The sequence below is a fragment of the Arvicanthis niloticus genome, chromosome 1 (assembly GCF_011762505.2).
Source record: "Arvicanthis niloticus isolate mArvNil1 chromosome 1, mArvNil1.pat.X, whole genome shotgun sequence".
NCBI lineage: Eukaryota > Metazoa > Chordata > Mammalia > Rodentia > Muridae > Arvicanthis > Arvicanthis niloticus.
Window position 1 is genome coordinate 104,961,025 of NC_047658.1, and position 14,872 is coordinate 104,975,896.

Sequence of the window (14,872 nt, forward strand, 5' to 3'; positions counted from 1 at the left end):
TCTGAGCACTGCTAGCTCCTTTAATACCCTCCACCTGGGCTCCATTTTTCCTAAGAAAGCAGTTCTTCTAAACAGCAGTTCCTGATTGGCTGGCATTGTCTGTACCAGCAATCCTTGCTCTCTCAGGCAGTCTTCAGTTAGGTCCTCCTGCAGGAGATGCTTTTGCAGCTGCGTGTCCCCAGGCATTTACATAAAGGAGGCCCACTGTTCCTGCTACAGGGATGCTTTAGTGCATGTATCTGGTAGACAACCTTAGACTGGGGTTGCTGCATCATCAGTCCCTTGTTCTGAGGCTTTCAAACTCCTGAACTCAGCAGGTGCTGGGTTTCCAAGCTATTTAGCATGCACATGGCCTGCCCAGCCTCAAATCCAGTAACCCCTCCATTTTTATTTATTATAAAAAAATATTATAAAATGTGTATACAAACTATGCATGGATTGCTCTGAGTCTTCTCTGAAAAAACCTCACTCACATCATCTGGATACTGAGTTGAGTTCATGGATTGACCTTCATCATGTCTATGTGAATTCCTCATCCAGTCTCTCTGCTTTCCTCAGGAGGCCTTTACCTTTATCACTTCATCTTCTTTCACCAACAAGCACACAAGGAAATAATCCTGAGAGACGTCTAAGTGCTGTTGTTCTCTGAGGAGCCTGTGGTGTTCTTATAAGAAGCAGAGACGTCTAAGTGCTGTTGTTCTCTGAGGAGCCTGTGGTGTTCTTATAAGAAGCCATGGTAAAGGCATAGTTGATCTGTGTATTGTCATCTCAGTGTTAACAGGATAGAAATCAGTGGCGGGTGGAAAGGCAGGAGAATAGATGCTTATTTGCAAAGGCAATAGTCGGGAGACTGCACAGCATGTAGGGCTTTAGTTCAGTACAAGAAAAGAAAGCCCAGGGCTGACCAGTGAAAACTCCTGGCAATATACTTTGCTGAGAGTTTTAAATGTAAACAAACCTTAGGAAGGCCCAGAAACAAGGGTTTGATTCCCCACCTTAGGATGTAAAGACAAGCCAGAGGAGGCCTTTGAACTTCAGCAGGCTGGAGTTATGAACTGTAACTCAGCTTGTAACCCGTAACCCCTCGAGTCCTGCAGTTGATCTGTACCTAAAAAAAATGCTCTGGGGTGACTTCAGAACAGCATTCCTCCTGTAAGGGAGCTTAGCACTTCACAAATGGTATTGTCATTACTGTGACTACACATGTGAAAGGCCATGTCACCAGCAGACAAATTATGCTCTGAGGAAGCCCGTCACTGTAGACTCTCATTAGGATATGACATCAATCAGGTATAGAGTGCTAGCCTCAAAGAAGAAGCTATGTCTCATTCCCAGGAACTAGCAGTCGGAATCAGTAATGTAGTGGACACAGAAACACCTCTCAGTTCCAAGCAGGCCTCTTGGTTGTTGGGAAAACAGGTGTGGCAAAGCCACCCACTGTCTCTGTAGCTAGGAGTCAGCCACAGAAGTCAGAGAAGAAAAAGCTGTCGAAAGTGGGAAGGGGAGGAAAGTCCCCTTTGATAGGTTATTTCTCCACTGCAGGAGAAATGAGCCAGTTTAAACCAGATCAGATTATATTAAAAGCAGCTTTATTGGGAAGCTGCTCTTGGGTGAGCGAGTTCACTGGCTTCAAATATAAAGACCAGTAAAGTCAATATGGGGAAAGGGGAGGAGGGAGAGAAAAAGAGGGAAGGGGGCATGCACAGAGAGAGAAGGGGAGAAGAAGAGAGAAAGACCAAAATGTCTGGATTATATAGGGAGTAGCTTCTCAGGGAAGGGCAGCCCAGCCCATGGGCTAGAAAGTTTAGGGTTAGGGGTAGGGTATGCCAGGTAAGGACTGAGGGATGCTTGGAGAACTTGAAAGCCAGGTCTGCTTTGGTATGTAAAATATGCACCTCAGTCCCTTGTCTGGGTCAAAACCAACCACCTTTGGCTGCAGAAGGTAAGAGACTCCTGGAAAAGCCAGAGGAAGGAAAAGAAAAACTGAAATGTTGAACCAAAGCTGCCTGTGTTGGTACTTTTTTGCTGCTGGGATAAGACCCATGGCTAGAAATGACTAGACCAGGAAGGGTTCCGGAAAGATAAGAGTCAGTCACAGTGGGAGCCGTGGCAACAAGAAGCAGGCATGGACATGAGGACTGAACCTTGAGAGTTCAAATCTTCAAATTCAAGCGTGAGGCAGAGAGAACAGAAGTGGGGTAACCTTATAAACCAGTAAAGCCTGTCCCCATCAACTTACTTCTCACAGCAGGGTTCTACCTCCTAAAAGTTCCACAGCCTTCCCAAACAGCATCACCAGCCAAGAAACTCTAAGTCTTCAGTCTTCAAATGTGGGAGCTTATGGAGGGTGTTTTTATTCAAATACCATCACCCAACATGAGTAGGTTTTCAAGAGCAAAATAAGGAATCCAGGACAGGAACCAGGTATGAGATGGGAATGATAATGTCTGTCTACAGCCGTACCGCCCAGAACTCATCCAAGGCTAAGCATTGTCTGCCTTGGTTAGTCGTAGTACTTGATGGAAGAGGATAACAGACTATCCTTCTATGTGCTCAATTACAAGCACAGTAGATAGGAAGACACCATCTAAATGGCAATTCAGAAGAAAAATATAGACAAGAAAATTAAAGTACATGAGGAAAACCTGTACTTCTGTTTGGATTGCTTATTTCGTTTTGTTTCTGCGGTGATGGGGATGAATTCAGTCTAGATTGATCTCAGGGCCTCACACATACTAGACAAGTGCCTCCCCAGCAAAAAATGCAAAGACTCCTTAAAAATGTGGTATTCACCAGAACAGAGCCAGATCCCCTGTTCCTGAAGAGTACTATTTAAAACTATACTTTAGGTTAATGTATAAGTTTCATGGAATATCAATAAAAATGCTAATGAGTTTTTTCTGAAATCAAATAAGTATTTTCTAAATTTTATATTAAAAATGGAAAATAGCTTTAAAATGTAAAGATGGAACAATGAAAGGAGAGCTACTAGATATTAATCATATCTAGTAAAAAATATTAAAAATATAAGGCCTCTGATTCAAACAGTGTATTGTTGAAACATAATTCAGCAAAACAATGGAAAATATAGAATTCCATAAATAAACCTAAATACAGGTAGAAACAGAGCATGTTTCTAAGCCAATGCCTCTCTGGACTCAGAGGGAAACAGGGAGCTTTTAGGGTACTTGCAAAAGCTTTAGACTCCCTGAAACTTGCCACCACAGCTCAGTGTGCTCACAGATGAGAATTAGAGTAGATCTGAGACTTAAGTGTAAGTAGAGAACACAGGCAAACACCAAGGAAAGGAGCGGGTGAGTTTCTCCAAAACCTGCATACGGCAAGACAAGATGGTGGAGGCATTCCTCCATCTTGCATTCCTGTTGAGATGATTTTGATCTCCTTGATGGGAAACCTCATGGAAAGTTACCCAATTCTATTCTAGGAAACTGAGGTCAAGATAGTCCAGCTAATTTGACTTCGCTAAACTGCCTGCCTGTGCCAACCTCCTCCTCCAGCTAACTGCTAATCTTAGTGTCTATGAAACTGCTTACTTATGGAAAACCCTCCTGTGTAGCTACTGGTCAAGATACCAGGATGTGGTTTTTGCCTTTAAAAATCCCCTATTCTAAATCCTCAGCACTACACTTGGGTCCTGAATATGTGAGTATTAGTCCCAGGCAGCTGGAATAAAGACTTTCTGTGGGCTCTAGACTGTGTCTGAGTGTTCTTCTAAGGTGGGTTTCCCATAACAACAGGAAGCATGTGTCTGGTTGAGATGCAGACTGAATAACAATAAAATGAAAGGTAGGTAGATCAGGAGTGGGACAACCTACTTCTTTATTTGTGTGGTAGAACTCACTGAGACTCTGTGGGTGTGTGCTTGTGAGTGCAGTGTGTGTCGGGGTACCTGGGTGTGTGGGTACATGTGCCTGTCTGCCTTTGTGTGTGTGTAGGAGAGTGGATAATGTACCTATGTAGGTGTATGGGTACATGAACCCATGTGAGAATGTGCAGAAGTTGGGTGTTTTCTTCTAATGTGGTCTGCCTTATTGCCCTGAGACAGGTTCTCTCACTGAACTGGATGTTTGTGGTTTACACTGGTCTGACTTGCCAGTGAGTCCTCACAATCTGCTCTGACCTTTCCACGCTGGGGTTACAGACACATGAGGCCATGGGCAGTTTTCATAACTGGTCCTGAGGATTTATTTTAACCTCAGGTCCTCATGTTTATAGAACCAGCACTCTTACCCATCAAGGCATTTACCCAGTGCCATCCTTTGTGGCTTTCTGAATCACTTTTGTGAAAAGTAAGTAAACAGTTGGAAAAGACAGACTCTACCTCCCACCCCAAAGAGTACCCACCCAGTTCATTAGGAAGATGCATTGGAGGTGAACACAGCTTCATGGGCCACATGAAGAAAGCACTCCAGTCACATCAGTCCTGGCTCCACCATCAGAGAGTCCTTCCTGTCCTGACTGTGGCTGGTTCTCAGACCCTGTTAGAGGTCCTTCAAAACTTCCCCAACCCGAGAAACACTCCTCAAAAATGTTGCCATGTTGCTCAGACCACCAAATACTGTTCACATTGCTGAGTACTGCTCATACCACAAATAACGCTCACACTACAGAATAGCGCTCACCACCAAACACTGCTCACACCACTGCACAGGCTCAGGGCTCTGTTTATATAACAGTCCCAAGATGGTTTTGGTGTATATGCTCATTTGAAAAATGCTTTTTATAGTAAAATAAGATAAATATTTCAAAAAGATATTGCATAATTCAAGTTTCTGAGACCCTAATTATCAAACACCTGCATTTTTCAGAGTGGGAAAAATTAGAAACAGTGTTGGGATAAATGAACTTGTGCCTTCATTCACACTGGGAAACAGCTGTTACTTGTGAGGCAATCCTGTACTCAGCTATGGGTCCATCCCACACGGTACAAACTTGTTCCACCCATGTCAATACATACACATGTAAATGCTCACCCGTCTTGCTTGCTTTTTCACCAGTGTTCAGTGTGTTAACTCATCTCACACACACACAACCCTTCCCTTTAGCACCCATGCTTTGAGAAGAAGAGTGCTCGAAGTACACTGACATAGGCCCAAGTTTCCACTGGGATAAGACCCTGTATCCCAGGTACACACCCACAAACTTGCCTCTCTGGATCTCCCAATGTCCAGCATTGTCCATACTTTCTGTCCACATGTCCACTTGCATTTCTGGTTAACACTGCCTATATTACTGCGAAAAGCAAAGCAAAGCCCTGGACTGGGGCTCTATAGGCAGGAACAGATGAGTAGGGGCACCTAGAGATGGAGTCAAGGCTATCTGACCAGGTCAGGCTGTGGTGACTCCCACAAGCTGGTGCTGAAATGGCATCAGATGTCACAAATCTTCTATGGAAGTCCTGGGATAACACTTTAAACCTAGTGCTGTCTGCAGGGGACCTACTAGGCTGTCATCATCAAAGCAAAACGTGGTTTAGAAATGACATATTCTAAACTCCCAGACCTGGAGGATAGACTTGGTTCAGACTGCCCCAACTGATGCTGCCTAGAAAATAGAGCCAAGTATCTCAAAGAAAAGGAATGGGCCAAAGGTCAGCAGAATAACATCTTTCCTCTAGCTCCAGGATGCCCTTTTTGCTTCACAGCCCCCAAACCTCATGCATGGTTCTAGATACCTTGCACCCAGCCTCCTTATGCAACATGTAGCCAAGAAGAGCTTTAAATCTTTAGAAGGCTTCCCTGTAAATCTGCCTTTAGACACATATTAAAAACACAAGCATTCCAGAGGTGAACATGTAGCTAAGAGGCTGATGGTTTTTTTTTCCTGAAGATATTTTCATTATTTGATAAAGATTTAAATGGATTTTAACTACCTCCCTAGATAGTCCTTTTTAAATGTTTTAATTTTAAGGCCTTGCTGGCTTAATACATTATATGGTGCATAATCAGGTTATATATTCTCCATCCTATCTCAGCCTGAAAAATAAGAAGATAGGATTACAGTAATACCTCTGCAGGGGCAATTAAACTCAGCAATCACAGAGCAGAGCTGAGATCATCCCAGGTCCCAGCTAGGACTGGCGGATGTTGATTCCCTTGCTTGTCCATACCAGCTCCCTAAGCTCATCACTGGCTCCATACCCAAGGAAGCTGGAGCAGAGACTCCTTCCCTGGGTGCAGATAGCAAGGATGACCTAGGAGGACACTCCTTCCACATCATGCCAATAGCATTCAGTGGAACTGGAGCACATTATGGTCCAGGGGCTTCATATCTGACCCCTCTACCCTGTGGCTTCTATTACACGAGACTGTCTATCTACTAGGGGAAGAAACCTGGGTTGCCAATGTTTCAAGAGCTTGCCCACCTAGCCCTGCACTCTCTGGCCCATAAGACCCTGGAAGATACACATGAGTGGCCCTTACAAGCTGCTTCTTCTGAGCCTCAAAGGAGAGTGAAAAAAAAAAAAAAAAAAAAGGTTCCCAGGTACTGTGGGTGCTGGGAAGCTCATGTCTGTAGGTGGATACCTCTTAGCATAGCCACAAAAAGCTCCCTAGTGAGTTTCATCTCTTACCAGCTGCCCCAGGACAATGAAGCTGTGCTGGACACCCAAGTCTTCAAGCCATCCTGCCCATACTCTAGAACCAGCCTGAGGGCTCACTGCCTCTCTGTGACTCAATTATAAGGTTGGGTTGTCAATTTGAGGCTTCTGTGTCTATGTGAGACTTGTATGAGAGGCCTTCTTGATACTGGGAGCAGGGAGTCACCTGACATGGACAGAGCTGTTCTGCAGGGACACAGCTTCCACCGACCCACAGCTTTCCTCTGCAATAAGACATCTGGTTGGGGTGGTCCATGCCCACTTCTCTTTCTCGCTCTAGGAGTTCCCCAAGGGTAGGGCAAGACTTAGGCACTTTGCTTTCTGCAGCTGGAGTTAAGGTGGAGACATGGAGTCCAAACAGCCAAGGAGCCCCTCAAGGACCAGCACTCTTGAGATGTCAGCCCTAGATTTGCTCTCTTGACTTTCCAAGTCGTTACAAGATTTCAGCCTGGCCAAGAAGCAGAGACTAAATGAATCAGCACAAGAAACAATTTACTGCCAAGGCTGGTAAGCAAGGGCAGAACTTCATTTGCTTCCATGGGCTTGGTGGAGGCAGCAGAGGAGGGAGGCCAAGGCTTGTACAAGCCATTTCCACTCTAAAATACGGGGTAGGCTGCAGGGAGGGTGCAAACTGCAAGAACTATTTATTATGTGTAGGATGGTAATAAATATTTCTTTTATATCCTAAATAAAATCTAAAAATTCAGAGTGTTTTGTGGGCCTCTTTTATGTCTTCCCATTATGGTCCTGGGCCTGTGATTTAGCTGAAATTTAGTGTAGTGAAAATGTGCTGCCAAGAGTTCTCTCTGACCCCGGGGAAGAATTGTTTGGAACAACTGTCCCTTCACAGTCCACAGAGCCTGTCCCACCTGAGCAGGAAAGAACTGGATGAGGAAAGAACTGGATGGAGAGGAGCTATGGCTGGGAGTCCAGCCAGAAGGTGGATCACACAGTGTGCTTGCTTCTCATCTGGGTGATGAATTATCAAGATCCTTTCTTTTCAGCATAGATCTGCTAATGGACAAGAAGAGACCTCCTTTTCTTTGCAAGTGCCTTTGAATCAAGAAAGCATTTCAATGCTGTTAGTCCGGGGGGGGGGGGGCAGCGGGAAGGGGAGGAGGGGTACAGAGCCCTGACTTTGTTATTAGATGTGAGCATTGGAGAAGCAGGGGACGTCAGAGCGGCAGTAAAATTGATTCATTCCTCAGCACACTTTGCCAGGGGTGATTTATCGTAAAGAGCATATGGGACGCCCACATTTTGCGACTTCATGGCAGAATTAGAGGACTAAAATGGAGAGATTCGTCTCCAATGGACGTGGAGATGAATCAAGGGAAATCCCCACTGGAGCCCACACTGCCTTGCTCAGAATGCTCCAAGGAGCAATCTGTCCTCTCACGGGAGTCATCATCCCATTTGTTCTCATTTCCTTGACTTCTACACACTCCAGGAGACAGGATCCTGTCAAAGGATGATCACAGGGGCCAGACCACTTCCCCTGGGAGCCCTGCACTGAAGGGAGGTTAGGGCTCTGGGTAGGGGTGCATGAAGGCACAGAGATGTGGGCGCTACAATCTAAGAGGTGCAAGAAGTGAGGAGTCTTCTGGAACCTTGGGCTGTCACACACACACATAAACACACATAAACACACATAAACACACATAAACACACACACACACACACACACACACACACCATATTCCAGTTTTAGCTTTAATGGAGAAAAATTCGCCCTCCTGGCACACTGCTGGTTTGTTTAGGACATTGTCATCTTCAGAAACTGAAGATGGAGGGTCAGCATCACACCTGAGGCTGCACAGTGCAAGAGGACATCCTTAAGGATTTGGCAGCAGTGTGTGTGTGTGTGTGTGTGTGTGTGTGTGTGTGTGTGTGTGTGCCATTCTAGAATGAAACATTGCATGCAAAACATCTTCCCTGAAAGGGACACTTCGACCCCCTAACTCCATTTCCATCTTACACATTCTTGGTGGTGTGGGAGTGGAACAGAGCCTGGAGTACCCTGGAGTATCCTGCAGAAGTACCTGTGGTCTCCTGTCTCAGGACAAAGAATTAGACAGGGGAAATGTGGTTAGAAAGAGAGAGCCTTTATTAGGAAATGGAGAGCATCCCTGAGACCAAGAGTGGACTAACGAGCTGAGGGGAAAGCCCTAAAATGCTGGGCCACAAGACACACAACTGATAGGACATTTACACAGCACCACTCTCCCACGTTTGTATGCCACAAACTTTTCTCAAGCATGCTCTGTTTGTTGTAAGAAGTCCAGGTGCTGAAGGGCTTCCAGTCTTTCTGTCCACAGGTTTCTTTAAATGTTGATCTTGATATCTCACTTTTTTCTCCTATTCTCTGGCCACACTGATTTGTTAGGGTGACTGGGGAACAGGTAGACAGATGGGTCTCAGTTATGGCAAAGAGGGACAAGATGTAGCAGCAGGTGGAAGGGACAGTGTAGGGTGGCCTCTGAACCTGTGTCCAATTAGCTTCTGGAACCTGTGGCACACACACACAGAGTCACACACACACACACACACACAAGCACACACAGGCACACACACACACACACACACATCTCCCAGCCATGCAACAGTTCAGAAAAGGCCACAGAAACCCAGAGGTGAAAACTAGAGAACAGAAGAATTTTATGAAAAAAAAAAAAAAAAAAAGTCCTATGGTTTGGACTACATTGGATGTTGGCAGTGGGGAGAAGGCATGGGCTTATGTAGGTGGCTGTGCTGTGGGTCTGGCTATTGATGAACTTGTCTGAAGGCCCAGCAGTGACAGGTGTCTTTGTGTGTAGCACACTGTCTGCAGTGCTGCTCAGGAGGCTGATGAGCTCATGGACAAATCAGAGCCTTGGTTCTCAACTCTCTGGGCAGCAGGCCGGGGAAGCTCAAGGGATGAGAGTATTCAGACCGAGGGGGAGGGATTTGTGCATAAGGTGAGATGTTGAACAAGCAAGGCCAGGGTGAAATCTCTTCTTAGTCTAGAAGCTTCCTCAAGTGTCCTGTAGCCTGGCAGGCCTACAGAGTACCTGCAGGTGGGCATCTCCCATCAGGCCCTTGTGAGAGTGCCTGGTACCTACCTCCTGGCACAGGAGGGACCAGCATGAGGCTGTAATATAGTCAAGGTCTAGAAGTCTAGAGGATAGAGAATGAGGGTCTGGTCCTGGGAGAGAAGATGAAGTGGGTGCAAAGATGTTTGCCATACACTAGAAGACATCTGGTCACAGATGACAGTCTATTTTCCTTCCCATTCCAACTATGTTAAAAGTGTAAAAGCAGCAAATGGCAAGGTTCCCTCTCCCAGAGTCATCTGGCCACCTGTCTCCAGATGGACTAGTTTCTGCCAGGTGGCCTGCTAAACCCTGTAATTAAGATCTCCCCATAAGTTGGGTCACCTCAGTATTTGGGGACTTTATGAGGACTGTAAGAATTCCCTAGGCAGAGTCCTTCAGAGACTCTCAGGCGGAGTGGGGTAGGACAAACCCTTACAAATTGTAGCTTACAGAGCTGACAAACCCTTACAAATTGTAGCTTACTTGTGGGAGGCCTGGGAGCTGTGTGAACACAGGGAGGTATTTAGAATATGCATAGTGAGAACAGGTGGGGTCCCCAAGACAAGAGTGGCAGCAGCCAGAGAGTTGGGCGCCAAGGGCTAACCTGTACTCGTGGGACCCTCTTGCCATTCTTGAGACTGCTTGGATTTCCCAAGTCATGCCAAGACCCAGAAGAGCTGCACAAAATATGACATCAATGTTGTTTATGGCCAATGTGCTGGTGTAGAAGATTTGGCGCCCTTTTTCTAACTCTCCCAAGCATCCGTCAAATCCCAGAGATCAGGAGAAGATTCCCAGTGTTGCAAGTCGGCCTTCAAAGGGTGGAGCTGGGAGAGTCAGGATGAAGTGCCTTGGGTGCCTCATGGCCGTGTGCCTGAGCAGGTGGCTTGAGGGCTCGGCAGAAGGCAGATGAAGCAGTTACTCGGCTGCTCACTCACAAGAGCGTTCCATTTCAACACAATCTCTGTTTGTGGGTTATCCCATCAGCGCCCAGAGCAAATTGTCTGCTCAAGGCTCTGACAGCAATGAGTTGGCAGTCATTTGATTACAAACTTTTATGTGTGGAGGACCGAAGCCTCTGGAGCAGGACAGCAGCTGTTTTCATTTGTGGTTTGCAAACCGAGGTCATAGGCGGGTGAGAGCGTTGGATGAGGTGACCAGGATGGAAGTAATTCATCATTTGAGCAAAGTGTCACCAGCACTGCAAACCCACATGCAGCCTGAATAGGCTGTCGCAGAAAACAAGCGCCTGGGTGGCAGATGAACAGTGGAGTTGTTACCACACAAACATCTCCCCTCCTGCACCTCTGAGGTTTGTCAGAGCAGAAATGGACTTATGTGCCTGTTTCTGGCTGGTGTTTCATGCTGCTAGATGATCCACTCATTCAGTCACTCAAGAGACCACTGATACCTCAGAGGTTGGAAGCTGGTCCTGCAGTATGGAAGGCCAAGTAGGAGCCAGATATGAAGATGCTTCAGGACTGCTCCCCAAGTTAAATGTGAAATAAGCTTACAGGTCATAGCTCAGAGGTGAGGAAGGTGGTAGCTTGAAGACCAATAGTCAAATAGTTTTGGGAGCAAGTGATGTACGTGGGGCTCTGGTTCCCAAGCCTTAGAGTCCCATGAAGGGAACATGGTCTGGAACACATTGTGAGGGCTATGGACAGAACTTATTTAGGCAAGGGGCAAGAGCATCAAGTATGCTTAAGAGGCATTTGACAGTCAACTGTTGATTGATACATTGGTCATTTTTGGACCCAGAGTCATAGCATTTGAAGCAGGAGTAGCCAGCCACAGGGATGCCGGCCAATATTCTGGAGACATAGCAGCTTACAGTAACTGTAGCTTTTGTTCATCTGTGGAGGCTTGATCTGGATGGGCTGAGGTCTGCTCCCTGGGTGTCGTCTGTCCCTCTCACAGGCTGGTGAGCTGAGTCATCCTAAGGTTCCCTTCCTCCCTCAACTCCTGATGTTGCTTATCTGAAACATAACCCATAGTCTTCCCCTAGCTGGAGCTCCCTCTTGACACATAGTTCTTCAAGAAGCCCAAGAGACCTGTCCTCAAGCCAAGATGACCTGGCTAGTGGGGCCTCTCCCAATTTCTACTGATGGAATAGGTCAAGACCCCACCCTGGGTCAATGGGCTAACAGGGGACATACCTGACTTTGTGTCTATATATGCTAACCTGGGTGAGAAAAAGGGAGGGGAAGCTGCTTAGTTCTCTCCTTTGAGAAGCCCCATGGTCTCAGGAAGACCACAGCCCCTTGTCATGCCTGTATCTCCAGAGCTCTCAGATTACTTAATGATGACAAGGTCATGCTTTACAGTACACGTTTTCGCTATTGTGTCTCAGAACATGGAGGCAGTAGGTGAGGTGGCTCAATGGGTGACAGCTAGTATCATCAAGCCTGAGAACCTCAGTTCATTCCCCAGGACCCACAAGATGGAAGGAAAGAATGGACACCACAAGGTTCCCTTGACAACCACACGAGCACCAGATTAAATGATAAATAAATGACTCACAGATCAACCAACAGTTGGCTGGCAAGCGCTCCGCACACAGCTGTCACGCTCCATGCTCCTGTCTCTTGCCTCACGCAGTCCTCAGTGGTGGGTTCCAGGCCATCCTCACCTCATAGGAGGCAAAGGCTTTGGAACCAGAGTCCCAGCAGAGAAGGATTATATCATATGACACAAACCTGCAAAATTTCAGCAAGCTATGTGCCTCCAATCCTGCTCTCCTGAGGAGTTTGGACACTGTCATCCTTTGGCCCCCACCATGGCTACTGTCCACATCTAGCTCCGTGTCACTGGAACTGCGTGCCCCAGCTTAGCATCTGCAGAGAGGGTCACTGGGGCAACCCAGCAAGGTACCAGTTTATTTTCCTGAGGTATTTTGTTGAATTATCTGGAGTCTCTGACCCAGGTCACGCTTTATTGCGTGGTGGAAAAAAAAATTAGAAACAAAGCAAAGCTTAAAGGTTTTGAAATAACACAGATGAACAATGTTCTTGTCTCAAGGCGTTTGTTTACAGCAGTGCATTTGAATGAAAGAACAGCAGATGCTGAGCGAGGCCAGAGCGCTTGGGGAACTAGGCAGAAGGAATGCGTCATTACTGCCCACACAGAGGCTGCTGGGACAACAGTCCACCCTGGTTAGTCTATCCTAGCAATATCTGCCAATGTTTTTTAAGCTCCCCTTCTGACCACTGCTACCCAAAGCCAAGGAGTTCCACGGCCACTCTTCCTGGGTGGTCACATAGGACATTCAGAATGAGCAGCGTCAGGGGTTGAATTCCCTGAGAACTTCCTGCACTAGACAGGAAGTTCTAGTGTGACAGGGAAGGGGTAACTCTCACTACCAATGAGAAGCTGAGAACTGTTGGGTAGAGATAAGGAAAGGGCACTGTGGGTAGGGAATTCAGCAGCCTGGGTTGGAGCAGTGAGGTTAGGAGTGGGTGCAGATTCCTTGGGGATGCTTTGGGAGAAAATCAGGATGGTGAAAGGCACACCCACCCACATGGAGATCAGGAAGGCAGGCATGCCATTGACCACAGCTACTTTCTGAAGCTGCAGCAGGAAGACTGCCTGGCCTTCCAATACACTTGTCCTTTGGGAGTACTTGATGTCAGCTGATGGATTGACTCAGGCAGAGGATGTATTATTTATGATTATTTATTATTTAACACAGAGAGGTGACTATGGCGCTCACCCCTTGTCGAGTTACTGGCATTTAGAATTACCGAGACACGGGCAGAACATAAAGGAAGTAGCAAGAGGAGAGTCTACGATAGATTGTCATCTTCCTGGAATGCCTTAAAGATTGCAAAAAGTAAGCCACACCTGCAGCCCTCAATTGAGGCAGAGGACTCAAATGTCGCTGACATGAATATGCCTGTGGATTTGCAGAACACCCTTCTCTCCCTGGGCTCCTATCTGATTACAGCTGAACTCATCTGCATCACATACATGCCCAACGATCCACAGATGGGCATGAATATAGAGAAGCTATTTCTGAGTTTCTTAGAATCATAGTCATGTTTATGTGCACAAAAAATGTTAGCTCCCACATAGGTAGATGAAGGTCCTGGCCACTTTCTTACGAGTCAGGGATGCCTATGAGTTGTTGCCCTGTACTGTGTCCCTCACTGAGGCTGAGAACATAGGACCCTCTTCATGTTCTGTTGGCAGCAATTCGGATGCTACTGTGTAGTCCCAATCTGTGTGTATGGCTGACTGTGTGACACCCACTCTGCTGTGTATGACAATAGCAGTGCTGGTATCAGTGGTGATGGCACAGGTCAGGCTTGACAGTAAGCAGATGGTCCCTAAACAAACATCACTGATAAGGTTTAAATGGAGTAGTGATTATAGCAGAAACAGAACCAGAGTTAAAGATAGGGATGGCAAAGTCCTCAGTAGATGAGGTGCCTGCCAAAGGGGCAGAAATGCTTCACCTTATAGGCTCCCACTGTGTGACAGTTGCCCAGAGAGTTTTGACCTGGAGCCCCCAGGTTGACCAAGGAAGGAGATATAGCTAACACCAACTCTCCTTTTTCACTGTTTCTAGACCTGGAGGCATCTAGGAATGAAGGGGCCCAGAGCCTGTACTTTTCCTGCTGTCATCAGATGACAAGGAGTCCAACTACAACAGAGGTGTGGGTGCAGAGTAAGTGATCCACATTACAGGGGCAAGCCCAGAACTGGGAGTGAGTGGACTGATGGCTTCCAGAGGTGCTCAGACCCATCCCTGCCCCCACTGTTACCACTTTACAGGGCATGCTCGAATTCCTTACTATGCTGGGTGGGTAAGAGACATTTAAGAACTCCATTCAGGCTGCAGGTATGTTCTGTGTTCAAGTTGCCAATCTCACCGGTCACCTTTACATAGATGCTATCCCATGTGGAAATAAGAACTGCTTTTGTCCAAATGCAGGGGCCTTGTAGGCTTCACCCTCGAAGCCATGCCCCACCCCCAGCCTCCACTGTTTCTCTAGCCCCTGTCCCAAAGGTTCAGAAGATAGCACCTCCTAGCGGCAGCAACATCCCCACCCTGACACCTTGCCTAGGCTGATTGCAATAGAGTTTTCCCAATGAAACAGAGACACATGAGTGGTTCTCCTAAGCTCTGGGATGAAATTCCACCAAGTTCTTACCAGCATGACCACACTTGGCTTAT